Genomic DNA, 12,566 nt, shown 5'->3' with positions numbered 1-12,566 from the left:
AGTGCTAGGCAGTGGCGTATGAAACCATTCTTCCTTTCTGTTAGTATTTGCAGTAAAAGAAACACTTGTGTTGTTCATCTTTGTTGGTGCCTTGAGCTACTTTCTCCACTTTAGTGTAGCAGAGTGAATAATGTACTCCCTGTATACCACATCTCTGCAAAAAGATCTTATTGGTCTGATGTTCTTTGCATATCATTCAGATGTGAGCTTGCCTGTAATGCCATTCTTGAGAGAGGAACCATAGGGTACAGTGGACTAGAGTGGTAAAAGAGAGTGTAGCCCTCCATAATTTGTGGTTTCCCTCTCAATACTATTTTTTTTTTGAGAGAGAGAGAGAGAGAGGGAGAGAGAGAGAGAGAGAGAGAGAGAGAGAGAGAGAGAACACAGTGTGCAGTGAGCCAGAGTGGTAAATGAGTTTGTTTTAGGCTCTAGTGGAGATGAAAAAGATATAACAGGAGAGACACAGGCAGGAGGATTATTAGACTATTGGTAGGGCATACATGGGCCACAAATGAGAGCCACAGGCTGTGGGTTTCCCACCTGTTCTACATCTTCCTGTTACACATGCTGGTTTTGGGTAATCCCAGCTCTGTTCTTAGGAGAAAACTAGGGATGGCGGAGAATTTCTCCCCGAAACTTCGGGGGGCCAAGCGCCAACGTGTTCGGCCCCCCGATCAAGTTTCGGGGAGAAATCCTCCGCGCCCACCCCGGGACAGGACTTACCTTCGCCGAATGTCCCCCCCGGCGGCGGGTCCGGCCGGCAGTTCGGCGGGTGTTCGAGCGGGGCGGGAGCGGCAGCCGGTCTTTCGACTGGCTGCCGCTGCCACCATTGCAATAAAAGAAAACAAAAAACACCCCCTGATAGGCTACGTGACGATTAATGTAGCCTATCACGGCTAGATTTGCAAAGTCAGCCGTGATAGGCTACGTCAATCATCACGTAGCCTATCACAGGTGACTTAAAAAAAAAAAAAAGCACGTATGGATAATGGCGGCACCCATAGGGAGCCGCCATTCCCGTTCCTTATTTGGTTGCTGTAGTCTACATAAAGATTTACGTAGACTACAGCAACCAAATAAGGAACGCGAATGGTGGCTCCCTATGGGGGCCGCCATTAGCGTACGCGCTTTTTTTTTTAAAGTCAACTGTGATAGGCTACGTGATGATTGACGTAGCCTGTCATGGCTGACTTTGCAGATCTAGCCATGATAGGCTACGTTAATCGTCACGTAGCCTATCAGGGGGAGTTTTTTTTTTTAAAAAAAAAACTTTCGCGTTCGCGGCCGGGCGAGGCGGGAAGCCTCCTCCCCGGCCTGAATTTCGGCCGGGCGAGGTGGGAAGCCTCCCCCCCCCGGCCTGAACTTCACGGGGGGAGCAGTGAAGCGCCTCCCCCCACCGCAAACATCCTTCGAGGACAGGTAAGGGACTTTCGTCCACCCCTAGAGAAAACTGATGGAAATCTCTTGAAGTTCAGGCATCAATTTTGCATTGAAAAAATGTCACGGAACTAGTCAACTTCAGAGCTGAAACCACCAAAACAGGACAGTTGAATGTCAGTTTTATTCTCCTTATGGCCAATCATCTTTTTAGTTCTTTTTTGTGAACAGCTCTGTGAACAGAATGCTGGACTAGATAGACCTTTGGCCTGATCCAGCATGGCTCTTCTGATGTTCTTATGTTTCCTGCTGCCCCATTGCAGGAAGCTTGTGACAGCGTGTTCTGATTCATAGTTTCATTGTGAGATAGTTCTTATTAAGCTGTGATGTGACATTCAGTGGGGGTTTACGAGCAGGGATGGGTAAATGGAATGAAATGAGCTTGACCTCAAAAACCTGACAATATGGATGAGACAGAAATTGACATATCCCCCCTTCTATATTTATGCGTGCTGAATAATCCCTTATGGTCATGGTTCTCACTGGATAAGAAATCCATTAGTACCATCTCAAACATTCTCAGACGTTACATGAGAATGGATATAAGGAGAAATAGTTTTCTCCACACCCTCCCTCTGCTGTATATGCGGTGCATTCAAGCCAGCACTTTCTTCCTACTTGTGACAGATAGAGACATTCAGAGGAAGACCTATTATGAATGCAACTTATGCCATAACTTCAATAGCCTGGCTTTGATTGTACAGAGATAAATCCCCCCTGCCGCCATTTTCCCACCCTGGTTAAAGGCTTTGGGATGAGGGACTTCAAAGATTGGGGGCAGCACAAAGAGGGGCAGAGTGTTGGCCTATGTACTGCTTAAAGCATTAACTCATTCTTCTTGACACGGTTCCCTCAGTGCCTCCTCCTAGCAAGAAGAAGACCAAGTAGAGGTCATAGAGGATTTCCTCTTGCTGCTTCCCTCATTTGGATGGCTTTACAAATCCTCATGCACCTGTTCTCTCACTAAGAATCAAAGTAGGGATGTCTGTCACAGAAATAAGTCTCAGTACATTTTTTATTTTAGCGTTTTATTTATTTTTTATTTTAGCGTTTTCTCAATTTACACCTTCCAGGCCAAACACAGATTGGGACCAAACCTGCAGCCAAAGTCCATATGTTTCTGAGCCTGCAATGTGACTCACAGACCAAAACAAGTTCAACAAGATGTGTACATTTGAAAAAATGGACATGAAAAAAAGTGTACTTCTGAAAAATGTGCATAAATATGCTTTAAACAATGGGAGATGAATGCATACATTTCAAAGATGTGCACAACGGATGCATATATTTGGGAACTATGCACAAATTATACATGTGTTTTCATAAGAAAGGGGAAAAAATAAAGCTCGCAATCTGATACGGACTTGAGTCAGAATGAGCTTTCAGAAGGAATCCAGAGAACTTCAGTATGCTCAGGTTTTGCTGATCCACACATCCCTAGATCAGAGGAGAAATAAAACCAATGACAAGATGTTTTACTACCGATAGTGCAGCTTCTGAGGCCACACTTTGCACAGGTAATTGTCTCCTCTGTAATTATCTGAAGACAATGATTATCCATGGCAACCTGAAGCAGCGTTTCAGAAGACAGTCGCAAAACAATCCTCAAGCAAGTCTGAAACTGGCTATAAACCCCTCCACGTGTGCCGTTCAGACCCAGGAGGTGGGCAAAATAGGGAGGCCAGACCCTGTCGTTTTGAATGTTGAGAATTTCTCCCTTCTGTTGTATCATTATGGCTTCAGATCAATGCACCTTGGCTGTCATTCCAGACATGTATTTCTAACTTTGTGGATAGTAAAGATAAGAGAGAGATGCTTCTCTTTACAAAGTGTACTAAAAGAGACCTCTGCCATACAGGAGGGCTTCTTTAAACTAGGGCAATGTACGTGATGAGGATGCAGATGGGCACAGGAGAATCTGCATCTAGTGAGACAATTTTCCAACTGACGGTGGTACTGGAGCTGCTCCTGTCCCTGTTGCCTCAGATAGTGTGCAAAGTAGACGCCATGACATGCCCGGTGAACAATCCCCTCTGTGTTCCTCATGAGTGGTATCAGCCAGGTGATGTCATCATTGGTGGCATGGCTTCTCATATCCTTTATATTTTAAGTAGACACCATGACACGCCCGGTGAATGATCCCCTCCGTGTTCCTCATGAGTGGTATCAGCCAGGTGATGTCATCATTGGTGGCATGGCTTCTCATATCCTTTATGTTTTATGTAGACACCATGACATGCCCGGTGAATGATCCCCTCCGTGTTCCTCATGAGTGGTATCAGCCAGGTGATGTCATCATTGGTGGCATGGCTTCTCATATCCTTTATATTTTAAGTAGACACCATGACATGCCCGGTGAACAATCCCCTCCGTGTTCCTCATGAGTGGTATCAGCCAGGTGATGTCATCATTGGTGGCATGGCTTCTCATATCCTTTATATTTTAAGTAGACACCATGACACGCCCGGTGAATGATCCCCTCCGTGTTCCTCATGAGTGGTATCAGCCAGGTGATGTCATCATTGGTGGCATGGCTTCTCATATCCTTTATATTTTAAGTAGATGCCATGACATGCCCGGTGAATGATCCCCTCCGTGTTCCTCATGAGTGGTATCAGCCAGGTGATGTCATCATTGGTGGCATGGCTTCTCATATCCTTTATATTTTAAGTAGACACCATGACATGCCCGGTGAATGATCCCCTCCGTGTTCCTCATGAGTGGTATCAGCCAGGTGATGTCATCATTGGTGGCATGGCTTCTCATATCCTTTATATTTTAAGCCCACTTTCCTTTGAGGAACACCCTTCTCAGGAACTGATCTTTGAGTTACCATTGTAAGGAACTGTCTTATTCTCCATTGTCATCTGAGTTTTGAAACCTACAGAATTATCAGCAACATGCAAGTGTATTGTGTTGTGATTATCGTCCTCATCATCTGCATCATGCTTGACAAAATACAACAGCATAGGTCCCTGACCTCAAGGACTTCACAGAGTATAAAGATGGGATTATTTCTCAGTTATAGTATAATTTTAGATCTAGTAGAGCATGAGGACAAAGAGTCAAAGTATTCAAGGCATGAGATGTATGATTGAATCTCAGAAATCTGGTACTTTAGCACTGCTTATTTTTGACCATACTTTGGGGGGACAGGCAAAAAGAAATTGTGTCTAACAATTTTGGAAGGGGGTGGAATATTCTTACCCCTCTGGTTGCTTTACTTTTTGCAAAAGCTTCCAGAGGATTTAACCAGAACTTCCTCCCTTGGGTTTTTCCATGGATGCTGCTTGCTGACATCCTGAAAGCTAAGTGAGGCATTTGTGGTTTTATTTTGCTGATCTTAAAAGCCATTTAAAGATTTAAAAGGAGGAGGAGGAGGACGACGACGACGACGACTGACAGAGCTTTCAACAACTCCTCACTCAGGAAAGCTACAGTGGAGGAAGTCTTGAATAAGTCTTTTGGGGTTGTTTTCAAGGAAGAAAGGCTGAAATGACAGAAAAGGCTAAAACATGTAAAATGAAGAGTGAAACCCTCCCTTCCCTCAGCCGCTTCCTTTCAGTTAGGTAAGCACCAAAACCCTGTGCAAGCTGCTCCAGCTGGTCCAGGGACTACAGAAGCAAGCAACCTCCCAGAGAGCGAGCGACCAGAGCGAGCGAACAGGGGGAGCAAACAGGAGTTGGCCAGGGGAGTTGCAGTGGTAGAAGAGACAAAGGAGACAAAGGAGACAGAGGCTAAGAGATAAGAGGTAAGTGGGCTGCAGGAAGCCCAGGGGGCTGCCCTTTATCCTTGTGAGTGGCTGTGAGCTCACCAGGTGCTTCTGAGAGCTCCAACTGAATTGAGGGTGTGTGGCCTGAGTACTCCCAGCAGCTGAGTGGGTGGGAAGCTTCAGTCTGTTTCCCGCCTCCCAGCTGAGCAGAGCAGAGCAGAGCAGAGCAGAGCAAGCTGCTCCAGCTGGTTCAGGGACTACAGAAGCAAGCAAGCTCCCAGAGAGAGAGCGACCAGAGCGAGCGAACAGGGGGAGCAAACAGGAGTTGGCCAGGGGAGTTCGGCAGGGGAGGTCAAGGGGGAGGCCCCTAACATTTTTTTCATTTTTTTTCCCATTTTTTTTAACTAACTTTTTTCATTTATTTGTCTTGTAACACACACTTCCACACCAGTGGGACTCTGCTTTTAACCTCTACTGAGCAGGCACAGGCTAGTCCAGAACAATCACAAAGCTAGACACAAAAAGGGAAAAGAGGCAATGGAAGGACAGGACTCTCCAGTGGTGGTAACCTGCAAGGTGTGTGCAATGTTTGTTCTCTTGCCTGAGAACAACATGGCCTACACCTGCAACAAGTGCAAGTTGATCACGCTGCTGGAAGAAAAAGTAAGTGGACTGGAGCGGTGTCTGTCAACCCTCTGGGGAATAAGAGAACACAAAGCATTCTTGGACAGAATGGGGAAACTACAGCAGCAAAGGGAAGACCAGAAGCTTGAAGAGCAACAGCAAGATGAGGCAGAAGTGGGAAATGCTGAGGTGAAGAAAAATGGAGTAGAGGATACTCCGTGGAAAAGGGTGACAGTTAGGAGAAGAAGAACTAGACGCTACTCTGCACCAGCGGAAGCAGTGGAGCTGTAGAACCGATTCCAGGTACTTGCAGATGAGACTGGAGAACAGCCTGCAGAGGAAGAATCACAGGGGAACCTACATGAGAGTGAGCAAGAGGGTGAAGGTCAGTCAAACAGAGGCGATGAAACCCAGGCCTACAACATCAAGAAGAGAAGAGTGGTAGTAGGGGGAGACTCCATGCTGCGTGGAATCGAGACCCACAGCATGAAGAACTTCATCGGGAGGGCTTTAAACTGAATCCTACGGGGAAGGGAGATGCAATGTTAGGGGTAACAATGGATGTAGGAGCATGCACTGCAACAGAGAGAACAGGCCTACAACAACAAGATTTACTTAGCCTATAAAAATATTTACGTAGCCTATCAAGGCCAAAAAACAGGAACGCAAATGGCGGCTGCCATAGTCGGTGCCATTTGTGTCCACAGGGTCTACATGGCACCTGCGAATACACCCAGCCAGCGGCTCCATGGAGTTGCCACAGAGCAGAGCCAGCCAGGTTAGGAATTTGGGGGGAGGTGCGGAGCACCTCCCCCCCACCGCGAATCACCCCGTCGAAAATGTAAGTGACTTTCGTACATCCCTAGTCCCTGGCATTCTCCATTATCCAGCGGATATTGGCAATTTGTTCTCTAGTTCCTCTGCCTTTTCTAAACCCAGCTTGTACATCTGCCAATTCTCGTTCCATGAATTCAAGGAGTCTACCTTGCAAGATCTTGAGCATTACCTTACTGGCATGTGAAATAAGTGCCACACTGTTCGATAGTTTGAACATTCTTTAGTGTTTTCCTTTTTTGGTATGAGGATAGAAGTTGATTTTGTCCAATCTAGTGGCCATGCTTGTGTTTTCCAAATTTGCTGGCATATGGCATGCATCACCTTGATAGCATATTCTTGCAAGACTTTTAACAGTTCAGCTGGGATACCGTCGTCTCCTGCTGCCTTGTTATTAGCAATGCTTCTTAAGGCCCATTCAACCTCACTCTTCAGGATGACTGGCACTAACTCACTGACCACACACACATTGTCAGAGAATTTTGCCACGAATCTCGGGGAGGCTGAATGCAAGCGCATTCGGCCCCCTGAAATCGGTGGCGAAACGGTCTGCCCCCCCACCCCACCCCGGGACGGGACTTACCTTGGGCGAATCTCCCTGGCGGCGGCAGTGGCTTTGGCGGTGGTGTGGTGGCAGTACGGTGGCGGCAGCTGCAGCGGCCGGTCTTTTGACCGGCCGCCACCGCCATTTCCCAGTTTTTTTAAAAAAAAAACGTGATAGGCTACGTAAAGATTTACGTAGCCTATCACGGCTAGATTTTTAAAAAATACCATGATAGGCTACGTAAATGTTTACATAGCCCATCATGGCTGAGTTAAAAACAAAACAAAACCGCGCGTATGCAAATGGCAGCACCCATGGGCGCCGCCATTTGCATTCCTTATTTTGCCACGTCTAGTCTACGTAAACATTTAGTCTACACTATTTGCGTTCCCCTTATTTTTGCCATACTCTACGTAAATGTTTATGTAGACTAGACGTGCCAAAATAAGGAACGCAAATGGCGGCGCCCATGGGCGCTGCCATTTGCATATGAGCAGTTTTGTTTTGTTTTTAACTCAGCCATGATAGGCTATGTAAACATTTACGTAGCCTATCACGCCTGACTGCAGGGATGCAAACGGCAGCGGCTACGGCTGCCGCCACTTGCAGACCCGGCCGGCCAGGATTCGTGGCGGGAGGGACGGGGCGCCTCCCCCCCAGCCAGAATTTCAGGGGGGATGGATGGGACACCTCCTCCCCGGCCAGAATTTCAGGGGGAGGGACGGAGCGCCTCCCCCCACCGTGAATCAAGTTTCGTAAAAGGTAAGTGACTTTCGTACATCCCTACGACACACAGTCAAATCTATCCCTGATACTATTATCCTTCCTATACAGATCTTCCTTATATTCTTGCCACCTTTTCTTGATCTCTTTTGCTTCTGTTAGGTCCTTGCCATCTTTGTTTTTGATCACACCCACTTTTGCCTGGAATTTACCTCCGATGTTTCTGATTTTCTGGAAGAGGTCTCTTGTCCTTCCTATTCTATTATCTGCTTCCACTTCCGCACATTGCTTGTTTAAAAATAATTCCTTATCTCTTCTGGATAACCTCTGGAATTTTGCCTTTAATTGGGCATATCTCCCCCGATCACTGTTGCCTTTTGCTTTCCTCCTTTCTTGGGCTACTTCCAGTGTCTCAGCAGACAGCCATCTTGCCTTCTTGGTTTTCTTTTTCTTTGGGACATTTTTTTGTCCCAAATTTTTTGTCCCATTTTTTTGCCGCCTCCTGAACAATGTTGCGAACTTCTGTCCATAGTTCTTCCGGGACCCTATCTACTAAATCTATTCCCTTAAATCTATTCCTCACTTCCACTGCACATTCATTAGGAATATTAGTGAGCTCATATCTAACTGCTCTGTGGGTCTTCCCTATTCTCTTTAGTCTGATTCTAAATTGTGCAATAAGAAGTTTGTGATCTGAACTACAGTTGGCTCCATGTCTTCTTTTTACCAACTGTACAGACGTCCACCACCTCTGGCTACAAAGGATGTAGTCAATCTGATTTCGGTGTCGACCATCTGGTGAAGTCCATGTATAAAGTCATCTCTTAGGTTGTTGGAAGAGAGTGTTTGTTATGCACAGTGAGTTGTCTTGACAAAATTCAAGCCTATGTCCTGCTTCATTTTGTTCTCCCAGACCATGCTTGCCTGTAATTCCAGGTGTCTTTTGACTACCCACCATAGCATTCCAGTCTCCTGTAATGAAAATAACATCTCTTTTTGGCATATTATCCAGTAGGTGCTGCAGATCCTCACAGAACTGATCTACTTCTGCTTCTTCAGCATCTGTAGTTGGGGCATATATTTGGATCACTGTGATGTTAAATGGCTTACCCTGAATTTGAATTGAAATCATTCTATCATTTTTTGGATTGTCTCCAAGCACTGCTTTAGCCAATTTATTATTAATTATGAAGGCTACTCCATTTCTTCTGTGGTCCTCTTGTCCACAGTAGTAGATCTGGTGGTCATTTGATGTGAAGTGGCCCATTGCAGTCCATTTCAGTTCACTGACACCCAAAATGTCTATGTTTAATCCTGACATCTCCCCAATAACCACATCCAATTTCCCCTGGCTCATAGATCTTACATTCTGGGTGCCTATGGTGTGTTGATCTTTAGAACATCGGATTCGTCATTCACCAGCAGCACCGTCAGCCGCTAGCTGTCCTTTCAGCTTTGAGCTAGCTGCATCATCAGTCACATCTGGGGCTAGTTAAACTTTTCCTCTGTTCCCTCCCAGTAGCATTTTGACCATCTTCGGCCTGGGAGTCCCATGTTCTGATGGTATACCAGCATAGCTCTGGTTGTACTGATCCATTTAGTTTTCATGACAAGAATACTGGGGTGGGTTGCTGTTACCTTTCCCAGGGATCATATTTAGTCTGACCTCTCTGCCATGACCTTCCCGTCTTGGGTGTCCCTTCACGGTTTAGCTCACACCTAGGGATTTCAGAGAATTCCGCGAAGGATCTCGGTGAGGCTGAATGCCAGTGCATTCACCCCCCCCCCCAAATCCATCGCGGAATGGCCTGCCCCCCCCGCCCCCCGCATATCCCCCCTGGGATGAGACTTACCTGGGGCGGATGTTTTGACGGTGGCGGCTCCAGCGGTGGCTTTGGCTTTGGTTGCCTGAGCAACCACGTTTTCAACGCGTGGCAGAAGCTCATTACAGAGGGGACAAGGTGGAGTTCCCTAGGGAGGGAGTTCCACAGAGTGGGGGCCACCACAGAAAAGGCCCTCTCCCTCGTCCCCACCGGTCTAGCTGTCCTGGCTGATGGGACAGAGAGAAGGCCATCCGAGGCTGATCTTGTTCAGCGGCCTGTCTGGTGTTGCTGGAGGCGCTCCTTAAGATAGGCTGGGCCGGAACCATATAGGATTTTAAAGGTCAAAACCAACACCTTGAATTTGGCCCGGAAAACAACTGGTAACCAGTGCAACTCCTTCAGCACTGAAGTGATGTGATCTTGCCGGCGGCTGCCTTTAATCAGGTGAGCTGCCGCGTTCTGTACCAGCTGCAGCTTCCGAACCGTCTTCAAGGGTAACCCCATGTAGAGCGCATTACAGTAGTCTAAACGAGAGGAGACCAGGGCATGTACTACCGATGGGAGCAGATGGTCGGGAAGGAAGGGGTGCAGCCGCCGTATCAGATGGAGTTGATACAGCGCTGTCGGGCTCACAGCTGACACCTGAGCCTCCATGGACAGCTGGGAGTCCAAAATGACCCCCAGGCTGCAGACCTGGTCTTTCCAGGGTAGCCGTACCCCATTCAACACCAGGTCAACATCCCCCAGCTTCCTCTTGTCTCCCACCAAAAGTACCTCGGTCTTGTCAGGGTTCAGCTTCAGCTTATTCCTCCCCATCCAGCCACTCACCATCTCCAGACATTTGGACAGGGATTCTACGGCCAACCTTGGTGAAGATTTGAATGAGAGGTAGAGCTGCGTGTCATCCGCATATTGATGACACTGCACCCCAAACCTCCTGATGATAGCCCCCAGTGGCTTCACATAGATGTTAAATAGCATCGGGGAGAGGATGGAACCCTGTGGCACCCCACAAGTAAGTGGCCACGGGTCCAAAACCTCCTCTCCCAGTGCTACCCTCTGGTACCTGCCGGAGAGGAAGGACCGGAACCACCGCAATACAGTGTCTCCAATGCCCAACCCCTCCAGGCGGTCCAGGAGGATACTGTGGTCAATGGTATCAAAAGCCGCTGAGAGGTCGAGGAGAACAAGGAAGGAGCATTCACCCCTATCCAGAGCCCTCCTCATATCATCCACCAAGGCGACCAAGGCCGTTTCTGTCCCATGCCCATCTTAGTCTACATAAATATTTTCATAGACTAAGATGGCGAAAAATAAGGAACGCAAACGCATTTGTTTATGCGTTTTTTGTTTTTTTTTACCCAGAGCCCTCCGCGGCCAGAAATCTGGCTGCAGACGGCCCTGGCCTGGGCCTGGCCAGCTGCTCCGCGGAGCCACTGCGGAGCTCAGCCGGCCATCGAGGATTCCGGGCGGGAGGACTGGATTGCCTCCCCCCCATCGAGGATTCCGGGGGAAGGAATGGAACGCGCCCCCCCCCATGAACAGAATCCACGAAAAGGTAAGTGACTTTCGTACATCCCTACTCACGGCATCATTGAGGTCCTCAAGGTCCAGCACCACGACAAGGTGATGATCTCCTTTGCTGGAGAGGATTTGCTACAACAGTTTTAAATGGGGGTTGGACAAATTCCTGGAGGAAAACTCTATCAATGGCTACTAGTCTTGATGGGTATCTGCTCCCTCCAGTATCAGAGGCAGTGATCCTATGTACACCAGTTGCTGGGGAATATGGGTGGAAGGATGCTGTTGCGCTCCTGCCATTCTTGTGGGTTCCTGATTGACAGCTGGTTGGCACTGTGTGAGCAGAATGCTGGACTAGATGGACCCTTGGTCTGATCCAGCATGACTCTTCTTATGATTTGTGAAAAAACTATAGGCTCCTTATTTTAAACATTGATGTTTTACTATTCCTTTTCTATTGTAGTTGGTGGAATGGTATTTATTATTGAAATTCAACTTACTTATTTTTCATATAATTTTTATTTGTATAATGACAGTCTATGGGAGACTCATAATGTGGAGCATCAGAATGTTGAAGGGACAGGAATAACTGCCACATGGAGACAAAGCAAAAGCAGCAGTAACAACAGCTAAGTAGTGAGTTTTTGGGACTTCTGAGTGTATGTGTATGCAGGCAAGCGATCCCCTCAGGGTGACCAGATTCTACCCCTTCACCAATCTGTACTCTCCCAACCCCTTCTGTTTACTGACCTTTGCTCCCACCCATTCCCTTACCCCCTCTGCTCCCCCCTTTCCCCTTAATAGTTTGGTTTATTAAGTTCCCTTTTGGGGTTCAAGTGCCTGTAGCAGAGGACATAGAAGCAAGCAATGGCTGTCGGTGAGTGACTGACAACTCTGAACAGAAATGAGTCCGTCCATCCCTACTTAGAACCTAGCTATGTAAGGGACCATTTGTCTTGCTATGAATCTGCTGAAATATGAAGATCTGCATCAGACACCCTTTTGAGGGCACCATTATACCCAGAGGCCCATTTGTCAGGCACACATAAAAGGCCTTTCTGCTGCGTTACTCTTAAACTATAGAATGCGCTCACTCAAGAACTATGATTGGTCAACACTCTCTTGGTCTTTTGAAAGGGTGTAAAGATCCATCTTTTCAGTTTAGCATTCTAAAATGTGTATTTTTGATGTTTTAATGTTCTTTAAAAAAAATAAATGTTGCAGTGTTTCATCATTTTAAATTGCTGTACACCACCTTGATGACTTTTTAGCAAATCAGGCAGTATATAAATGCTAGTAATAAATAATAATGGCAGTCATATGCCATAATGGGTACTTTTCCACTTCC

This window comes from Heloderma suspectum, chromosome 6 (assembly GCF_057233095.1).
Source record: "Heloderma suspectum isolate Gila_16-S chromosome 6, 16-S_ref, whole genome shotgun sequence".
Taxonomy (NCBI): Eukaryota; Metazoa; Chordata; class Lepidosauria; order Squamata; family Helodermatidae; genus Heloderma; species Heloderma suspectum.
This window is presented reverse-complemented; position numbering follows the sequence as displayed.